Here is a 21,624-nt window from a genome sequence, read left to right as displayed (position 1 = left end):
CCACGCTGGGTGACAGAGGGGCCCTTCACACTCAAAGCGCCCACCAAAAGCCCTGCATGGAGCGGCTGTTGAGGACTGGAGTCCCAGGAGAAAACTGTGGGGCCACCGGGCGGACCGGCGGGGCCGGGATCCCGCGGACGGGGCAGGCGGTGGTCGGGAGGAGGGCGGAGGGCGGCGGCCCTGCACGTGCGCGTCCAGGATGGAGTCTCCGGCCCTGGGCGCGCCCGCCGCCCCGGGCCTGCCGGGTTCGGGCCCCGGGAGCCCCGCCCGGGCCCGGGCGACTCTATCTCCCGGGGCCGTGGCGTCTCTGAGTCTCGGCGCGTTATCTCCTCCCGCCCGGCCGGGCCCCTTCCCGCCTTCCCGCCGGCCTGGCCGCCGCGGTGACGGGCCGCTCCCCGCTTATCGGCCTCCCCGCCAGGGCGCCGGGATGGGGCAGAGCCGGGCCCATGCCCTGCCCCCACCCCCTTTCCCCATCTGGCCTACCCACCCTGCACTGGCCCTCCCCCGGCTTCCCCGATTCGGGGGCCCAGCTGATGGAGCGCTTTCCACATCAGTAAAGGTTTTTTTGGGTCAGGTTTGCCCTTTCGTTAAAAGATAGGCTTTCCCACCAGATCGCTGCAAATGCTTATGCTAGGGCCTCAATGAGTTAAACGTGGCACCTTCTTGGAAGCTCAGTTTGAGTCTGTGGGACATAGAGCTGGTGGCAGAGAAGGGGGGCAGTCCTTTGTGATAACAGTTTGGCAGTACAGACGGAAAGCCCTTCAAATATTCATACTCTTTGACTGGCTCTGGGAACGTATCCCAAGGAAATAGTCCAGCAGTAGCAAAAGGAAAAACACAGCTATGGGTTCATCCATGTGTTGTTTGTGAGGCTGGTGGACATCTTTCTAAGGGAACAGTTGGAAGACCCGAGAAGCAGTAGGAACTGGGCTTGCACCCACCATAGCCACCTACAGAGCTTGGGCGAGTGGCTAACTTCGCTGAGTGTACGTTTTCAAGTGGCTAACCCATCACCTAAAGGACTTTTGTGAGAACTCCAGGAGACAACCTGTGAAAGTCTCTACTATAGAGTTTGGGGTAGAGGAAGAACATAAGAAATGTTTGTTTCCCCCCTTTCTCTGTCCTTACAGAAACCAAAATATGGGATATTTCAGGTCATATTTGTAAATACTAGTGTAAGTGCATATGGTGGTTAAGAATGGAATTTTCACCTTGGATTGGATCAGAATCCTAGGTTTGCCACTTTTTTCTCAACTGTGTGATCTTGACAAGATGTATTCCCTCATTTATAAAAAGAGATAGTAGAACCTACCCCACACTTGATGAGAGGGTTAAATAAGCTAATAAGTGCAATCAATGTCTGTGCTGCTATGTATAAGCACTCAAAAATTGTAGCTGTTATTAAAGAGTACTTAAAACCAGAAATAACTTCAATATCTAAAAATACCCCAATTAAATAAGTTAGTGTATCTTTCAGTGGAATAGGATGCAGTATTTAAGAAGAGCAAGATATGCCAAAACCGGTTTGGCTCAGTGGTAGAGTGTCGGTCTGCGGACTGAAAGGTCCCAGGTTTGATTCCGGTCAAGGGCATGTACCTTGGTTGAGGGCACATCCCCGATAGGGAGTGTGCAAGAGGCAGCTGGTCGATGTTTCTCTCTCATCGACGTTTCTAGCTCTCTGTCTCTCTCCCTTCCTCTCTGTAAAAATTCAATAAAATATATTAAAAAAAGAAAGAAAAAAAAAGAGCAAGATAATCAGTGTAAGCTAATTAGGAATGTTGTCCATGATAAGTAAAGATAGAAAGTTGTATCATTCTGGGTAAATTAACTAAATATGAAAAATTAGAAGTATAATGCATGGTAAATATTTAGGAAAAGTCTTGTATAATCTTGGGGGTAGGAAGGATTTTCTCAAGCAAGCCAGGAAACCAGGACCATAAAGGAAAAGGCAGATTAGATCATATAAGATTTTAAAATGTCAACATGGTGAGAGACTCCACAAACAAGTCTCAAGATAATAATAGATGGGGAGGAATATTTATTGTGCATAGAACAGATAGTATTCATGCCTCATATCCCTCATAATTCGTCATACAGAATTCCTACAGATTAATTAGAAAAAAACAAACAAAAGAAAAATGGACAAAGCATGAAACAGAAGAGAAAATGCAAACATGAGAAAAACACATGACCACCCAATTGTTGGGGAGATGCAAATAAAAGTATAAACAAAATACCATTTTCCACTAAGCACTATTAAAATAGAAATGGGGCCCAGCCAGTGTGGCTCATCGGTTGAGCATTAACCCATCACTGGTTTGACTCCTGGTCGGGGCACATGCTTGTGGGCTTGGTCCCCAGTAGGGGACATGCAGGAGGCAGCTGATCAATGATTCTCATCATTGATGTTTCCCTCTCCCTCTCCATTCATCTCTCTAAAATAGATAAAAACATACTAAAAAAAGAAAAAAGAAAAAAGAAAGAAGAAATGGGCATGCCCTTTGCCCCACCAATCCCACTTTTAGAACTTTATCTGTAAAAAGATTCTTTCAATTGTGATGTTCTTCAGAGTGTCCACCTTAGTGTCCACCTCTAGGGATATGAGTGGATACATTTGGTTACATCTGTACTGGGGAATATTGTGGGCCACTAGGAATGAGCTGGTAGGTTCTTTGAATCTACATGCAGTGACTTTTGGGGTTGTCTGTGATATTCTGTTACACAATAAAAGTGGTTGTGCAGTGGTGTGTAAAGTATGATTCAATTTTGTGTTAAGAAAAGTGCGTGCGTGCGTGTGTGCGTGCGCGTGTGTGTGTGGGAGAGAGAGAGAAAGAGAGAGAGAGAGACAGAGACAGAAGGAAGCTTCCAAGCCTTCCCCAGGGTAAATATGTTGGTTATGCTTGTAGGAGCCTAAAGAAAAGCGGGTGCATATGTTGAAAAAAAGTGGCAAGTGATTTTTCCATTTTTATTTTTTTTAGTTTTATTGAGATATAATTGACATATAACATTGTATAAGTTTCAAGTATATAACATAATTTGATAAATGTATATATTATGAAGTGATTACCACAATAAATTTAGTTAATGTCTATCATCCCATATAGTTACAATTTTTTTTCTATAATGAGAATATTTTAGATGTACTATCTTAGCAACCTTCAAATATGCAAAACAGTATTATCAACTACAGTCACCATGTTCTACATTACATCTCCAAGACTTCTTCCCCCTCTCCCCCCAAGATGTTTTCATTGATTTCAGAGAGAAAGGAAGAGGGGGAGAAAGAGAGAAAAACATCAATAATGAGAGAGAATCTGTAATCGGCTGCCTCTTGCATGCCCCCTACTGGGGATCAAGCCCAAAACCCAGGCATATGCCTTGACTAGGAATCAACTGTAACCTCCTGGTTCATAGGTTGGCACTCAACCATTGAGCCATGCCAGCTGGACCCCAGGACTTATAATGGAAGTTTATACCTTTGGACCTCCTTCACCCACTTCTCCCACCGCCTCTGGTAACCACCAATCAATTTGCCCATTTTTGATAGTTTGACTTTTTCCATTTTATTTGTAGGAATTTCACATATGAGGGAAGTGAACCCTTTCTTCCCTGCATATGAACCTGAGGAAAGGTGTCTACCAGCCTGTTTTCAACAGTTGCTGGTTTTGGGAAGAGAGAGGTATGGCATTTTTCCTGTTCCCATCTCTGTGACTTTTGTCTTGTTCCAGAGCATGCATTGTTGTAGTTTGGAGAATTGCAGTTAAGTAAAATTGATCACATACAACAAAAGAAGAAAAGTTGTTGCTGGCTGGGGTGTGCTCAGTGGTCGAGTATCAACCTATAAATCAGATGGTCATGGTTTGATTCCTGGTCAGGGCACATGACTCAGTAGGGGATGTGCAGGAAGCAGCTGATCAATGAATCTCATCATTGATGTTTCTATCTCTCTCCCTCGCCCTTCCTCTCCGAAAACCATAAAAATATATTTAAACGAAAGAGGGCATTAACTAAACCCTGTGGGTCCATGTGTGAGAAAAAAAGAGCCTGTGTTTGTAAGTGTGTAAAAGAAGGCTGGGAAAGGACATGGCTACTATGGGAAGTCACTTTGAGCTGTAGGGTGTGCTCAAGTGGGTTTTTATTTTTACATGTCACTATTGTTTGCATTTTTCACAATGAACATTATTACTTCTGCAGTGAAAAAACAATAGAGTATTTCCCCCCCCTGAACTATACAGTGGTGTTTGTGTACTGTGTCTGCGAGGAGGAAACAGGGACAAGAACCAGAAATTGAGGTAGAATAGTGGCACTCTCCCCCCAGTGTGTGTGTGTGTGTGTGTGTGTGTGTGTGTGTGTAATTTGTGCTTTTTGTGATAAGAAGCACATAACATAAAATTACCATTCTAATGACTGTTAAGTGCACAGAACCTAGTGTTAGCTCTATGCACAGTGTGCAGCAGACCTCTAGAACTTTTTCATCTTATATGACTGAAACTCTGTGCCCATTGAACAATCCCCCGGCTCCCCTTCCTCTCAGCCCCTGGAAACCATATTCTACTTTCTGTTTTTATGAATTTGACTATTTTAGAGACCTCATATAAAAGGAATCAGGAAGTGTTTGTATTTTTGAGATGGACATTTCACTTCACTTAACATTCTCAGGGTTCATCCATGTTATAACATGACAAATTTCCTTCTTTTTTAAAGGTGGAATGACATTCCACTGCCTGTGTATACTACATTTTATTGATCCTTCGGCAGACATTTAGGCTGCTCTCACCTCCCGGTGCTTGTGACTAATTCTGCAATGAACATGGATGTGAAAATATAGCTTTGAGAGCTTGTTTTCAGTTCTTTTGACTGCATACTGCTATGGATTGAATACTTGTATCTTCAGATTCAGATGTTGAAACCCTAATCTTAATGTGATTCTACTTGGAGGTTGGGCCTTTGGGTGGTGATGAGTGTGGAGCCCAAATCAATGTTATTAGTGCCCTCGTTAGAAGAGATCAAAGCACTAGCTAGCACTCTGCTTCAGGATATATTGAGAAGTCAATGGCCTCCAACCCAGAAATGGGCTGTCACCAGAGCCTGGTTATGCTGGCACCCTGGTCTAAGACTCCCAGCCTGTGAGAAATAAACTTCTGTTGTTTATAAGCTACTCAGTCTAGACCTGTGGTCGGCAAATTGTGGCTCTCGAGCCACATGCGGCTCTTTGGCCCCTTGAGTGTGGCTCTTCCACAAAATACCACGGCCTGGGCGAGTCTATTTTGAAGAAGTGGTGTTAGAAGAAGTTTAAGTTTAAAAAATTTGGCTCTCAAAAGAAATTTCAATCGTTGTACTGTTGATATTTGGCTCTGCTGACTAATGAGTTTGCCGACCACTGGTCTAGACTACTTCCCTATGAAGCCCGTATATGGACAAAGATACAAGAAGTGGAATTGCTGGATCTTACGTTACTTTATTTTATTTTTTAATTTTTATGAGTTTATTTGAGTCCAAACTGATAAAAATTGCTGGGAAGCAAGTTTGAAACACTCTTGCTATTTTATTGTTTTAACTCCATCCCATTATTGTAAACCTTTAGTTATTAGAAAATGCTCCCTTCAGTTGAACTGAAATCTGTATTTATGTAGTTTCCCCACTCCCTCATTAATCTTGATTATATCCACTGGCTGTGATTTTATTTTTAATTTTTGAGGATCCGCCATACTGCTTTTCCAATGGCTACACTCTTTTTCATCCCCTCCAGCAGTGCACACGGGTTCCGGTTTCTCCACATCCTCACCAGCACTTGTTTTCTGTTTCTCTGGTAGCGACCATCCTAATGGATGTGAGGTGACATCTCATTGTGGTTTCGACTTGCCTTTCTCTGATGATTAGTTGTTGGGTATCTTTCCATATGCTCCTTGGCCATGTGTATGTCTTCTTTGGAGAAATGTCTATTCAAGTGCTTTGCCCATTTTAAAATTGGGTTATTTGTTTTATGTGTGTGTGTGCTATTCAGTTATAGAAGTTCTTTATATATTTGGATATTAACCCCTTACTCGATATATGGTTTGCATTCTGTAGGTTGCTTCTTCACTCTGATGATTATTTTCTTTGTTGTGTAAAAGTTTTCAAATTTGATGTAGTCCCCTTTGTTATATTTGCTCTTGCTGCCTCTGTCATATCCAAGAAATCATTGCCAAATTCAATGTTAAGAAGTCTCTTCTCTATGTTTTATACTAGTAGTTTTGTATTTTCAGGTCTTGCAGAGGTCATCAATCCATTTTGATTTGGTTTTTGTACAAGGTGAAAGGTAAGGATCTTTATTCTTTTGCCTGTGGTCACCTATTTTCCCAGCACCATTGGTTGAAGTCATTATCCTTTTCCCATTATACAGCCTTGGCATCTTTGCCCAAGATCATCTGACCATATGTGGGAAGGTTTGCTTTGGGGCTCTCTATTCTGTTCCATTGCTGTATGTCTTGTCTTTAGCTAGTACCATATTGTTTTGATTAGTGTAGATTTGTAATATATTTTGAAATCAGGAAGTGTGAGGCATCCAATTTTGTTCCTTTCACGTGTGCCTCCCCCTCCCATATTTTAATGTGGCAGATTTCTGTCAGGTAAATTTTGAACTGCTATCCCTGCATGGCTGGCTGGGGAGATCTAGGGGAAGAAAATGGAGTTTGATTCCCATTTTTGGAAGCTCATGTTAGTACAGATTGAACAGATAACCGTGTTTGTTCAATAGCCCTCCTGTGTCTCTTGGTCTGCTGGGTCTGCACTGGCCCTGTGTTGGCTGACTGATGGGGGTGATGTTACTTTCTGGTTTCCTTTCTTCATTATCTTCTTTTCTTCCCCTCTCTCTCCCATTCCTTCCTTCTCTCCTTCCTCCCTTCCATCCTTCTTTTTTCCCCCCTTACCTCCCTCTACCTCTTCCTCCCTCTTTTCCCCACTTCCTTATTTTTCCCCTCTCTCCTTCCTCTCCCCTTCCAGCCCAGCTGAACTGGGTGACTTGCCTAAAGCAGCTTAGGAGTGACACATAACCCAGTCCTCCTACTTGTGTCTTTTGCCTCAGGGAGGAGAGGAAGGAAGCACCTTGTCTGCAACATCTACCATTGTCCTGGTGCCCTGGTGGGTACTTTGCTCTCAGCCGTGGTTTATTACCTCCATTTCTTCCTTAGCAGCTCTGTCGATGAGGAAACTGATACTGAGAGGGCTAGTGTCTTTCTAAATATACACAGGTGCACATATCATGGCCATTCGTGGTCCTGAGGAAGTGCCTCTCGTGGCTTACCGAAACGCATCTTCCTCAGCGCTGTGAGGATGGGGCTTGTTCCCCCGTTTTCCAGATGAAGAACAGGAGTCTCTGCGCGCAGTCACACCCTTACCTAATAAAGGAGCTGGATCCAGCCCCTGACCATGGGAACTCCTATTCAGCACACCCTGCCCCATACTCTGCTCTGCTCCCCTTCCCTACTCACTCCCCAAATCTCCAGACAGAAGCCACTCAGTCAGGTTTCCACAATCCTGGGATTGCGTTTGTGATGGCCGGTTTAATGTAACTGGTTAGGTTAAAGGTCTGATTGTGTTACTTGTTGTTTTTTATTTTTCTTCTTTACGAGAAATGATAGATGAGTCAGTAGCTTGCAAGGTGCAGAGTGTTCCCTGATCGCAGACACACAGGGGCAGGTGTGAGTCACAGGGGCGGGAGAGTCTTGAAGAGAATTGGATTTCACCATATTGTGAGGAGGGCATTTTAGGAAGATAGCACAGCATAAAAATGAAACAGCAGCCGTCATGAATCTTCTAAGGACTTTATATATATTAAATTCATCGAATCCACAAGCACTTTTAGGAAGTAGGTATTATTATTCTCACTTGACAGATGAGGAAAGAGACTCAGAGAGGTTCAGAAACCTGCCCAAGGACACACAGACACACAGCGAAAGTAAAAAGAAAGCTGAGCTCTCACCGGTTTGGCTCAGTGGATAGAGTGTCAGCCTGTAGACCACATGTGTCAAACACAAGGCCCGCGGGCCAAATCCGTCCCGCCAGGCCTTGCAATGTGGCCCGCACCGCGCTGTCATCACTGCACTCTGCTGCGTTTCCATCACAATGACAGTTTATGACTGTTCAGTAAACCATTCGGCCTGCGATTTAGGCTGGATTTTAGATTTTGGCCCCTTCTCTGATTGAGTTCGACACCCCTACTGTAGACTGAAGGCTCCTGGGTTTGATTCCGGTCAAGGGCATGCATCTTGATTGCAGGCTCTTCCCCAGCCCCAGCTTTGGTCAGGGCGCATGCAGGAGGCAACCAATCAATGTGTTTCCCTCATCGATATTTCTCTCTGTCTTTCCCTCTTCCATTCTCTCTAAAAATCAATGGGAAAATATCCTCAGGTGAGGATTAAAAAAAGAAAAAGAAAGCTGAGCCAGGACTGAGGCCTTAGGATTCCATGTTGAAGAAATGGAATCCTCCCTCTCTCCATTCTCCTCCCTTTTCTTCTTCTCCTTCTCTTCATTCTCCTTTTCCTGCTCCTTCTCCTCCTCCATCAGCAAAGGGGTCTTTTGTTGAAGGGGCAGCTTTGCAGAGCTCCTAGGCCTTTAGAAACCAGGTAATGAACCCTCTGTAGGCATGCCTATAAAATGGGACAATGATTGTTGACCCCTAATTTCCCTTGCTGAGCCTGCCCCCATTGCTATCAGCCGAGAGAATTCTGAACTTTGTAGCAAAGCTCTGGGGCATCACGGGTGAAGACCAGCAGCGAAGGTCTGAAGCTAGGTTTCTCCTCTGGCCCCAGCCAGTATTCCCTGGAAATCCTGCACACTGCAGGGGGTGGGAGCCTGGGGCCCCTGCCTCAGCCTGGGTGACCCCGAGTGGCCTCGGTAAAGACCCCGAATCTTCACTCTACTCCTCACTCACGGGGTGCCTTAACCTCCTGGAGCCTTTTTTTCTTCCCTGGGTTGCTGCGAAGATTATATGAGTTTATGCGTTCAGGATACTCAGAACAGTGCCCAGCGTAGAATTAATTGCTACTCAAGTGGGGCTGTTCTTTTTATGATGCAACAAATACTTATGGCGCCTGTAGGTTCTGGAGAGACTGGGACGGATAAGGCAGAGTCCTTCCTGGCTCTTACGAAGCTTCGGTCCTCATTTGTCAGAGCCCGAGGGCTTTCCTGCATTGTGGTCTTATCAATCCCCAAACTGGAAACATCTGTGGTAAACTGGGACATGTTGGCCACCCTACTGTGAGAGTGCAGATAGTTAAGCAATCTATTCCTGATAGGCGTGGTCAAAAACGTTTGGGATGTCATGGAAGTCCCCTGTAGGGGAGGACTAAAGCCTGGGAATCAGGGAGGGCTTCCAGAGGGAGGGCATTTAAACTGATTAAGGATGAGGAAGAAAAACTGAGCAGCACAATTTACAATAGCTAAGATCTGGAAACAGCCCAAGTGCCTGTCAGTAGATGAGTGGATTAAAAAACTGGTACATTCATACCATGGAATACTATGCAGCAGTAAAAAAGAAGAATCTCTTACCCTTTGGAATAGCATGGAGGAATCTGGAGCATATCATGCTACATGAAATAAGCCAGTCAGAGAAAGACAAGTATCACATGATCTCACTCATATGTGGAATTTAAGTACTGTATCAAAATAAACTGGTGAACGGAGTGGATCCAAGACATGGAAGTATGGAACAGGGTGCAGAATCTCAGAGTGAAGGCTGCAGCGGGTGGGTGGGTGGAAGGCAATCAACCAAGGACCTTGTATGCATATATACATGGCCTATCGTCACAGACAATCAGGTGGTGAGGGCTTAGGGTGGGAGGGTAGGCTGGAAGGGGTCAATCGGAAAATGGGATATATGTAATACTTTCAACAGTTAAGAATTATTAAAAAAACATAAGCAGAGCAAAGAAGGAAAGGCGGGGTGTAGGGAGTGAGAATTAAGGGAGACGGGAGGAAATTGTGCCAGGCAGAGGAATGGCATGTGAGTAGAGCTGGTGCCAGTGGGAGTGTGGCACGTGGGACCGGAGCTTGTCCAGAAACATGGCGCATGCACCCAGAACACCTTGTGTAAGGGTTGGGGGGAAGATGCTCAGGACAGCAAGGCAGGGATATACGCATATATTGATAGTTGCTTGTCCATCTTTAAGTCTTACCACAGTGGCGGCCTCTGGAGAGAGCACGGGAGGAGGGGGGCGTGCAGGGGTGGAGGTGCTGGAAATAAGGGAGGGAAACCCTATGGAGCTTTCTGAATTCAGAGAATGTAATACACCAAAAGATAAAATAATCTAAACCAACAGCCATGCATGCCTCTGCTCACCCCTACACCTTGCTCATTCTAGTCAGGGGCCTGGCAAGGGCTGCTCCATCCTGGGGGAAGGGGGGGAGGGGGGCACCAAACTGGCCCAGGAAGGGGAAGAGGCCACAGCCACACTGTCTGCCGCCTGGGCCTCCCCCCAGGCCTGCGGCAGACAGAACTAAACAGGCCTTATCAGCTGTCGCCACTGTGTCCCACCCGGCTGAGCTGGGCTCAGTGCTGGGAAAGTGGCCCCCAGCCCTTTGCCAGGGACAGCACTGGCCCAGGGTGGGGAGCTAAGGGGGTGTTTTCCGGGGGTCAGGCTGGGGTTGAGGGGTGTCTGGTGAGCGTGTAGAACCAGGCCTGGTGCTCAGGAGTTGCTCTGCTGCAGACTTGCTATGGGATTTGAAGAATGAATTTTGGTGTTATTTTAAAATTATACAAGTGATCCAAAAATGCATTCTCCTTATAAATAAGCAGCATGTGAATGACAAGTTCCCCCTCTCTGGACGCAGACCTGTTGGGTGTGGGTTTGAGCTATACTTTGTAACCTCCAGGCCCTCATTCAGCCCTCATGGCCCCGGGGAGGTGGGCACCTGGTGCTCATTTGCTAGAGCAGATTGAGGCCCAGGTGGGCTCTAGACCTCAGGCCGGGGTAGTGGCAGAACTGGCTCCAAGCCATCTTCCTAGTCCCTTCTGGGAGTCCCAGGGGCTTCCCATTGAGAGGCGGGACACAGAGGCCAGAGGGGAAGGTGACCAGAAAACATCATCAGCCCAACTGGTGCGGCTCAGTGTTTGAGCATCAATCAATGGACCAGGAAGTCATGGTTTGATCCCTGGTCAGGGCACATGCCCAGGTTGTGGGCTCAGTCCCAGGGGGTGGGGGTGGGGGTGGGCATGCAGGAGGCAGCCAATCAATGATACTCTAATCATTGATATCTCTCTCTCTCTCTCTCTCTCTCTCTCTCTCTCTCTCTCTCTCTCTCTCTGTAATCAGTAAAAATATATTAACAAGAAAATAAATAAAGCATCACCGGGCCTCTCTGGGTCCCCGTGTCCTCATCTCAGCAGCAGGGCCAGACATTCCGGCCCTGCTCTCAGGGTTGGTGTGAGGATGGGCAGGGCTCTGTGTGTCTGTGTGCCGAGGGAGGAAGGGGTAGAGGCTCCTGCTCTGTTCACCTCTCTTCCGGGGTTCCCAGCTGGGGCTGATGGGGGTTTGCCCCCAACCACTGCCTTGGTCACACAAGGTGTGTCATTCCCTATTGGGTTTGGTGCCCAGACACAGCATGCCTGGCATCCCCCAGCTCATTGCAAAGGAAGACCATCCTTCGGCCTAACTGTCCTGGCTGGGCCAAACCCATATCTGCAAGGGGGAGGGGGAGAGAGGGAAGCTGTGGGATATTTTGGACTGAGTCTGATGGAGCCTGGAGGTAGGAGGTGGGGTTTGGGGTCGGGAAAGTAGAGTCAGGGCAGAGGGGAGGACTGGGGCTGGGCCTCACTACTTCAAGGTCTCCCACAGGCACCCCCAGGAGGCTGGTCCACACCATAGTAATCACCTCTCCAGACGGCCCAGCTCTTGTGGAGGTGCACCATCCATTGGACCCAGGCTAGAATCTGGGGGTCCTGCTGGCCCCTGCTCCCCAGAAACAGTCGGTCACCTAGTCCTGTGACTCTGCCTCCCTAATATCTCCTCAGCCTGGGCCTGCTCTCCCTTCCTCAGGGGCTCAGCCTCTTCCTCCTATGAGGGCCCAGTTCCTGAATAAGCCCCCAGCCTTGCCCACCCCCCACTCATTCATACTTCTTCCCAGAATTTCCCACGTTCCAGCTCCATAATGCACATCTGACTCCTTTACCCCCCTGTTGAAAACTCCTTAACAGTTCTCAATTGCCTAGCAGTGGTAGGCAAACTCATTAGTCAACAGAGCCAAATATCAACAGTACAACAACTGAAATTTCTTTTGAGAGCAAATTTTTAAACTTAAACTATATAGGTAGGTACATTGTTATTAACTTAATTAGGGTACTCCTAAGCTGGCCTTTGCTAAAAACTCAAGGGGCCAAACAGCCGCATGTGGCTCAGGAGCCACAGTTTGCCGACCACTGGCCTAGAGGGACCGTCTAAGCTCCTTAGCATGGTCTTTGAGGAACCCCTGCCCGCCCACTCAGCTACTTTATCAGCTTCCCCTCCCCACCCTGACTGTTTTGGTCTGGCCGAGGTTCTCTAACCTGGGGTGGGAGGGGCTATTTCAGGCCCCCATGCCTTAGCCCCTGCTATTTTCTCCCCCGGGGCCCCTCATTGCCCTGCTCTTGACCCTCTCCCCAGGCTCTGCTTGCTCCTCTGACTCCTGCACAGTCTGGGCCCACACATATAGGCACACATGGCCAGGCAGTGAGAGACTCTGGTTTATGTGTCTGTCTCTCTGTGGGCAGAGCTGGTCTCTGAGCTCAGTATTCCCAGCGCCCAGCATGTGCTCAGACAACGGCCTGTCTTCCTCACAAAGTGGGTTTGGGGACAGGTTCTGTCCTGGGGTCAGAAGAACTGGGGCCGTGGCCTCCCTTCTCTCTGGCTTCCAGGTGAGGAAGGGCCTGGGTCACAGCTCTGTTCCCATGATTTCTGTTGCAGGTTCGGAGCCTAGTCCTGGGCCCCCAAGCCCTGCCTCCCTCCCGCTTGTACGAGGCTGGCCTTCAATGCTGGGGCCTGGGCTCTGCCCCCTGGAGGTCTTTTTGGAAAGGACAAAGAGCCCCTTTTGTCAATAGGGCAGAAATTATATGGTGGGTATTCCTGGCATCACACTGGAGTGTGATGTTGGCTTTAGGTCTGGTGTGGGCACCACTGAGCCGCAGAAATGTGCTTCTAATTATAGCATGGATGTGGCTGGCTGGACCCAAGCATTTTATAGGCTCCTAGTGGAAGGAATACTAACCAGTTCCTCTATGGTGGTCGGTCAGGGGTGGACTGGCAGATGCTGACAGCCAGATTGGAAAGGAAGGCAGGGAAGAAGTGAGGTGGTGATGTGCGTAATGAGGAAGAGATGGGGGAGGGTGGAAGGAGCAGTCTCAGGGAGAGAGCCCTGATTGGGGCCTGAAACATGAGTTTGAACCCAGACTGGGCGAATTTCCCCTCTTAGTGACCTTGGGCAGGTCACTTGCCCTTGTAGCTGCTCAGTGTCTCAGCTCCTCCACTAAAAAATGGAGATGAGATCCCTGAGGACTCTAGATAATGTGTGTAAAGTGGATAGCATTGAGCCTTTACACTGGAGATGTGAAAATAAGAAAACCTTTATGTTCTGGAGCAAGGATCAAAACTTGGAGTTCTGCTAATTTTATAATTTTGAAAAAATTATTTTTTCTTACTATAAAGCAATATAAGATCATTGCCAAAATATTAGTATATAGAAATAAGGGGAAAGCCACTGGTAGTTCCTTTGCCAATTATTAATTATTGTTATTTATTATTATTAAGTGTTAGTGGTGGGATTTAAGGCACTGGAAGTGGCTGATGGAATAAATATTATCAGAGTTCCTCAAATTATCTTGTTTAGGCTGAATGTATAAGCTTCCACCCTTCTCCAAAGGAGGGCAGCCTGCGGGGTGGCTGATCCTGACTTGGTGATGTTGGAATCTGGCTCTGCCCCAGGAGGACCCCCAGCGTCAGCCTGCAGGAGCGGCCTGCCCTGGACCACCTCCCAGCAGCATTACAATGAAGTGGGATGGAAAGGATCAAAGTATTAAGGGTTTGGCCCTGGTCGGTGTAGTTAAGTGGTTAGAGCATTGGCCTGTGCGCCGAAGGGTCAGGGGTTCAATTCCTGGTCAAGGACATGTACTTGGGTTGCAGTTTCGATCCCCAGCCTCAGTCAGGAATTGTGCTGGAGGTAACCAATTGATGCCTCTCTCACATCAATGTTTCTCTCTCACCCCATCCTCCCTCCCTTCTACTCTCTCTAAAAATCAGTGGAAAAAATATCCTCAGGTGAGGATTAACAAACAAAAAATAATTAAGGGTTGGAGCCCCACAGACCTGGGTTCCAACCTGGCTTTCGCCCTAAGATGCTTTAATAAAACTTTAAAAAAATTATTTTGACATACATGATGTAAGTGATTGTAAAATATATTTTTAAGCACAGGGAAGTATAAATAGAGACCTACAAACCCTACCACCTAGAGGTAACCACTGCTATCTCACGGGAGAGCATCCTTCCTGTCATGTGTCTATGCAGACAGAGGCATGCATTTATTCAATTTCACATGAACAGGGGCAAATGATAGATGCTGTCTGAGTGATGTGTCATGTCACTCACCTAATTCAGCTTCACAAAGTCACCTGGAGGCGGGTTAACAATAAGATGCTGGTTTTATATTCCTAATGTGTCCCTCTTTATTGTGTCCCAGTCATGGGCTGGGAAGTCCTTCCTGTGTGTGTGTGTGTGTGTGTGTGTGTGTGTGTGTATTGGGGGGCTGGGGGGAGGAGACAGGAGCAGCAGGAAAGCTTGCAGCTGAGATGGGACCATTCTCCTGGAAGCCAGTGAAGCACGGTGGTTAAAGAGAACCAATGTGGGGGCCAGGCTGCCTGGGTTCAAATCCCAGCTCTGCTGCTTGCTAGCTGCCTCACCGTGGGCATGTTGCTTGATCTCCCTGTGCTTTAGTTTCCTCATTTGCAAACCAGGGGATGCTAATAGAACCTCCCTCAGAGGGCTGCCTGAGGTTTAAATGCATTAATTCAAGTAAAGCGCTTACCATTCCTGGCACAGGTGAGTGATTTGTAAGTGTTGGTTGTTGTTGATGCAGCTGCTATTATTCTGTGGTCACGTTGCTCAGTCTGTGGAGCTAGAGGGCAGCTCCAGGGCCACAGGGGCCAGACTAGGCCCACAGGGGCCAGTATTTCTAGGCTCCCACCTGGCTCCACGCCTCCGTCCTTGAAACGTGCCCTCTCTGGATCTGTTCACCAGAAGCACCCACTCTCTGGCAAGCCTGGGGAGGCAGTGATCGCGTTGGGTATTTGGGAATCCAGTATAACCTACACAGTCCCGGGCCCCTAAGCCCACTGTTATTCTTGGCTGCCTCTGGCTTTCCATCTCCCAGGCCCGAAGCAGAGCCAGAAAAACTGTTGTTCTTGTGGTGGTGGTTTTTAAAAAATTGGCTGTTCTGGGCCCTTTCAACTGACCTCCCATTTCACATAGAGGAGACCCGGGGCCTGGAGGAGAAACGTCACCCACTGCTAAGCGGAAAGAGCAGGCTGAGAGCACTTTTCCAGACACGGGGCGGTGGTCTGCCTGGAGACTCCTCTCTGGTCCGTAGTGCTGCCGCGGTGCTGCCAGCACTCAGTTCGAAATTCTTTTATCGTAGCTCTGTGCGCAGTGAATGCTTGTTCGGCAAGGACCGTAGAAGTGCAGCTTTCACTGTCCTGGAACAGAGGCCCGGAGAGGAAGGCTGGCTGACTGGTTTGGGGCTCATGATAAGCCAGGACTGGGCTGGGGGCACAGAGCCTAGAGCCTGGGCCAGTGCTGTGCCCGTTTTCCCTTCCTGCCTTTCTGTCAGCTAGTGCACTTGCTGAGCACCTCCATGAGGGAGCCAGGGCCCTGTGAGGAGAACGTGGGAGCCAAGAAGAGAGCGGGGGAGGATGGCTCTTGGGCCCGGGCCTGAGGCATAAAATAGAGAACAAGATGTGGCTCAGCCTCAGATAATATTCCAGGTGGGGGTCCCTCCAGCTACCTTAGGATGGAGAGGCCAACATTGCTCTTCTGCAGTTGAGGAAACTGAGGCAGAAAACTTCAGAGCAAGATAGTGATTCATATTTCTAGCCAAGCATATAAAACTCAAAGGCTAACACGAGCCAAATAAACGAGGCATGCGGCCCACGGGCTGCGAGTTTGACATGTTTGTTCTAAGCAATCTCCTCTCCACATTTTTCTCCTCTTAAGTAATTCACACCCATGTCTCCAATCACTACCCCTATGCTGTTGCTGAGTCCCTAATAGGGATCTCTGGCTCAGAATAACAAACCCGTATGTCCATCTGAACATTGGACATTTGGACATAGTTTACAAGAACTTCAAACTCAATGTGTATAAAATAGAATTCCTCTTATTCTTTGTCTAGCTCAGTGAATCACACCACTATCTATCTAGTTTCTCAAGCCAGAAACCTGAATGTTAACCGTGATATGACCTTTTTCTGGGCTGTCAGATCATTCACGTATCTGCACTATCACCACAACGACCTCATTTCATACCACCTTCATCTTTCACCTCATGTGAAGCAAATACTGCTACCTGTTCTCCATGCCGCCAATCGACTGTTCACCTCGGACAGAGTGAGCCTTCTAAAGTCAAAGCTGGCCATGCAGTTCCCAGCTAGTGCTTTCCCACCAGCCTTTGGATAAAATCCAAACTCCTTAATGTGATTTAATTTTCCTATCTGTCTAGTTTTTGCTTAATTTTGCAGCCCTTGTCATTCCTTTCAGTGTCACCACACTCAACACATTTCTTTGCTTATATTCTTTAAAAAATATTTTTGTTGATTTTATAGAGAGGAAGGGAGAGGGAGAGAGAGATAGAAACATCAATGATGAGAGAAAATTATTGATCGGCTGCCCCCTACTGGAGATCGAGTCCGCAGCCAAAGTACATGCACTTGACCTGAATGGATATTTTCTTTGTGTGTCTCCTGGGATGGTCACTTGCCCTTTCTTGAAAAACAAGAATTGGACTTCACGATGGTTATAGCTAATTCCAATGCCGACACAGAGGATTCTGGGATGGAGCCCGGAGAAGGGCAACTTAACAGATGGGGATGTGGTGAGTGTTATGGACTGAATTGTATCCTTACCAAAATTCGTATGATGGAGCCCTGACCCCCAGTACCTCAGAATGTACCTGAGGATACAGGATCTTTAAAGAGGTAACAGCTAAAATGAGGTCATTAGGATGGGCCCTGCTGTCCTAATGAGGAGCCAGGAGAGAAATACGGAGGAAAGACCAAGTGAAGACACAGCGAAAAGACCCATCTATAAGCCAAGGGGAAAGGCTTCAAAATAAACCAGCCCTGTTGATACCTTGATCTTGGAACTGTAGCCTCCAGAACTGTGAGAAAATAAATTTGTGTGTTTTTAAAAATATATATATATTTTATTGATTTTTTACAGAGAGGAAGGGAGAGAGATAGAGAGCTAGAAACATCGATGAGAGAGAAACATCGATCAGCTGCCTCCTGCACACATCCTACTAGGGATGTGCCCGCAACCAATGTACATGCCCTTGAAATCGAACCTGGGACCTTTCAGTCCGCAGACCAACGCTCTATCACTGAGCCAAACCGGTTTCGGCTAAATTCGTGTTTTTTAAGCCACCAGCTGTGGCTCTTTGTTATGGCAGCCTTAGCAGATTAGGGGTTAGATGTTGTCTTCCTGGTCCTAGAAGGACTGTCTTTGATACCAGGCTGCCAGGACCTGTCGGAGGGCAAGAACCATGTGCCTCCCCCTCCACCCCCACCCCCCCCCCCCGCCGCCCCCAGTGCTTCCAGAAGAGCAGAGAGGCCTTACTTGTTGGACCTGTGGGCCCTAGGGTCTGCAGGATAATAAAAATAATTACTTCTGTGTGCCCACCCCTGGCCATTCCTGTTTCCCTTAGTTCTCTCTACACTTCGAGGTCAGTATTCCTATCACATTTTTCAGAGAGGGAAATGGGCTCATAAGTCACCTGCCCACGGATCCAGCCTGGGGACCAGGCTCTTCCCTGCACCCTGTGCCCCTCTAAGGAGCCTTCCATCATGCCGTGGGTGAGCCTGCGCCCTTGCCACGGCATGGCTGCTGGCACCTCAGCTCCCCTGCACCCTGGGTACGAGGGAGACCTGGGAAGGTTCCAGGCTCCAGGCAGGAACCCTCCCCTTTCTGCCCCCCCCCCCCCCCCCAGCTTTCTCATTTTTTTATTCTGTTGTTTCTTTGCTCAGCCGGGCCCTGTTATCTTCCTCTGACTCTGACGCCTAGTTCTTCCTGTTTAAAATTCAGACTCTAGACTTTTCCTTTGGGGGCGGCTATGAGTTTGTTTTGTGTGTTGGATTGCCCCCCAGCCCCTATCTCTGGCAGTTTAGGTCACCCTTGCAGGCTCAGCACCAACCCCATTTTCAGAACCGCCGTGCCTGAGTGAGTGAGGGGCTCTCTCTGGCCTGAGTGCTGGCTGGGACACTTGGGTAGCAGGGTAGGGAGGAGCCTGTCACTCTTTCCCTGGCTGTGATATCCAGGTCCCTTAGTCCTTCCCTGCTGCCCTCTCTCCACCCCAGCCCAAGCTGAGGTTCTCTGCTCCCTTCAGCACTCTGCTGTGCGCCCCGCACACCCAGGAAGGAGATTCAGCCACAGAAGAGCATGAGTGTGAGTCACCCCAACGAGCTCTACCCCTGAGAGAGGAGACAGGACCCAGAGAACCTCGCATGTGCTACCTGCACAGGAGAGAGCCCTGACCCGGGAGTCAGGAGACCTGGGCTCCCATCTTGGCTTTCCATCCCAGGCTGTGTGAGCTCGGGTATATCACGTCCCTCTCTGGGCCTCAGTTTTGCCACAGGAAGGTGGCTGAGGAATAGAGTCAACTGGCCCCCGAGAGCCTCCCAGCATGATAAGCTGTGATTCTGGGTGTTGGTGAGAGGCTCTTGAGGACTCCAGGTGGGGTGATGTGGGATGGCATAGGGGACAGAGAATAGGCAGGGGGCGAGCAGTGGTTGGCCTCCAAGTGCAGACCCAAGGCCACCTTCTCCAAGCAGCCTCTTTTCTCTAAGGACCTCCAGTACTTCCTGCCCCACCAGACACACTAGGAAGGCTTCAGGTTTGGAGTGAGGCTTTGGGAAGGTCCTTAACCTCTCAGAGCCAGTGTGCTCTTCTGTCAAATGGAAATAGCTGTCCTGTAGGCTGCCTGGAGGAGGCGGCACATAGGAGGTGCTGAGTGAATGGTGAGTCTGGTTATCATTATCTCCTGTGGGAGAATGTATGTAAGGGCTCCTCACTGGCTGTAAGCTCCTGGAGGAGATGTCAGGTCTGACCCTGGCCTGGGGACCACTGACTGAGGAGGGCTGTGCCTCACTGGATCTGGTACAGGTACCTCTCAGGCCCACTGTATGTAATCTCAGCTTATCTTTGCCTTTAAAAAAAATAAATTTATTTGAGCCCATCCCATGTGGCTCAGTGGTTGAATATCGACCTATGAACCAGGAGGTCATGGTTTGATTCCTGGTCAGGGCACAAGCCCTGGTTGCAGGCTGGATCTCCAGTGGGGGGTATACAGGAGGCAGCCAATCAATGACTCTCTCTCATCATTGATGTTTCTATCTCCCTCTCCCTTCCTCTCTGAAATCAATAAAAATATTTTTTAAAAATTTATTTCAGAGAGAGGAAGTGGGCAGGGAGAGAGAAAGGGAGAGAGAGATTTGTTGGTTCGCCTGTTTATGCATTCATTAGTTGCTCTGACCACAGATCGAAGATCTAACCTTTAGCATTGGTATAACAGGACGATACTCTAACCTAGTGGTCGGCAAACCATGGCTCATGAGCCACATGTGGCTCTTTGGCCTCTTGAGTTTGGCTCTTGCACAAAATACCATGTGTGGGTGCGCGTACAGTGCGATTGAAGGAGCACCCTAATTAAGTTAATAACAATGTACCTACCTATATAGTTTAAGTTTAAAAATTTTGGCTCTCAAAAGAAATTTCAATCATTGTACTGTTGATATTTGGCTCTGTTGACTAATGATTTTGCCGACCACTGCTCTAACCAACTGAGCTACTCGGCTAGGGCCAGCTCTTGCTAAGCAGCTACCTCTGTGCAGGTGCATACTGAGGCTCCTGGCCTTGCAGCCCAGCTTTGTGCTTGCTTTCTGCCCCAGGTGATAAGAACCAATGGGTAATGATCCCCAGTAGGGGACTGAATCCGAGGGCATTCTACACAGCTCCTCCCAGGCCCCAGCAGGATGGAGCCCCAGTTGTCCACAGGAGTGACTTGCTTGGTAATGCCCCATATTGGCTTTCCTTCCTCCCCTGTTCCCCTCATACCAGTCCTCATTTTTGACTTTGCGGGGGGCGGGGGCATCTGGGAGAGGCCAAAGTCTGCGAAAGATCCCCAGAGATCATGGTCAGTGTGAGATGTAGCAGCGTGCCTGAAAACCTCAGGTTGAGCCCAGTGGGCTGGAGCTGGGGCCTGCAGGCCAAGCCCAGCCCTGCAGAGCCTGTGCCTATACTCTCTGCTCCTCTGATCAGCCCAGGGAGCTAGGCATGCATGGCCCTAACAGCTGGAACAGCTGGCGGTAATGGCAGAGCTGGGCACTGAACCCTCACCTGCCAGTTCCCTGTGCACTCAGGCATCAGCCATCCCATCGGGACCCCAAGGAAGGGCCAGAACCAAGCTAGGCTTCACCTCTCTTCTCAGTCTGTTTGCAAGTTTTAGAGTATATTTTCTGGGAAAATATTAGAAAAAGAAGTCTAGCTATTCCTTCCCCTTCTCTTAGCCCTCCCCCTCCAGCCCACAGGGAAGGCCCAATAGCTCCTGGGCAGGCGCCTAAGAGGCTACCTTCCCCCTTCCCAGGGCCCGGAGCCTCCCTCCCCTCCCGCCGCGGACAAGGGGAAAGCTGGCTGCTCTAAGAGGGCCTTGCAGAAGCCCAGCCATTAGGAACATGGGCTCAGATTCCAAGCTCAGTTCCCTGGGCATTTTACTTAACCTCTCTGGTCTCAGTTTCCTCACTGTGAAGTAGGAATAATCACATAGTCGACCTCACAGGGGTCTTGTGAAGATTAAGTCAATGCCTGGTACGTTGTGAGCTGGGTCTATTCGATCTCTATGTTTTGAGTGGTTCCCTGCCTCCTCAAACAAGAGATTCAGGTTTTGGTGAGGTCTGGGCTGGGCTAGATCCTGGAATCTGGAGCCAGAGACCCAGGTCCCAACCTGGCTTTGCCAACGACTGGCTGTGTGACTATGGCCCCATCTAAGGCTCCAAGACACCCCTGTACATGGAGAGAATTGTGGGGAGGCTCCAGGGAGACCCTGTGCTGGATGGAGCCCAGTCTCTGTCCCCACCCTAGCTGGCTTGGGCACTAGCAGAGGCAGGCATAGTGATTGCGGGCAGCCGGCTCCCAGCATCCTGCCGCCAGCTCCCCAGGCCACCCGTCTGCACGTCCTGCCCTGCCCAGCCCGCCAGGGTGGCTGAGGCCTTGGAGCCGATGGAATCAGTGTGCCCTTCCCTCCTTTGTCTGCTGGTGCTTCCTTCCCTTCACAGTGTGCTTTCTTTTTTCTGGTTTATCAGGCCCTGGGGAAAGCTGGGGCCAGCCAGGCTCCCAGCCGAGCACCCCTGGGAGGCCG

Source organism: Pipistrellus kuhlii, unplaced genomic scaffold, assembly GCF_014108245.1.
Source record: "Pipistrellus kuhlii isolate mPipKuh1 unplaced genomic scaffold, mPipKuh1.p scaffold_m20_p_1, whole genome shotgun sequence".
Lineage (NCBI taxonomy): Eukaryota > Metazoa > Chordata > Mammalia > Chiroptera > Vespertilionidae > Pipistrellus > Pipistrellus kuhlii.
This window is presented reverse-complemented; position numbering follows the sequence as displayed.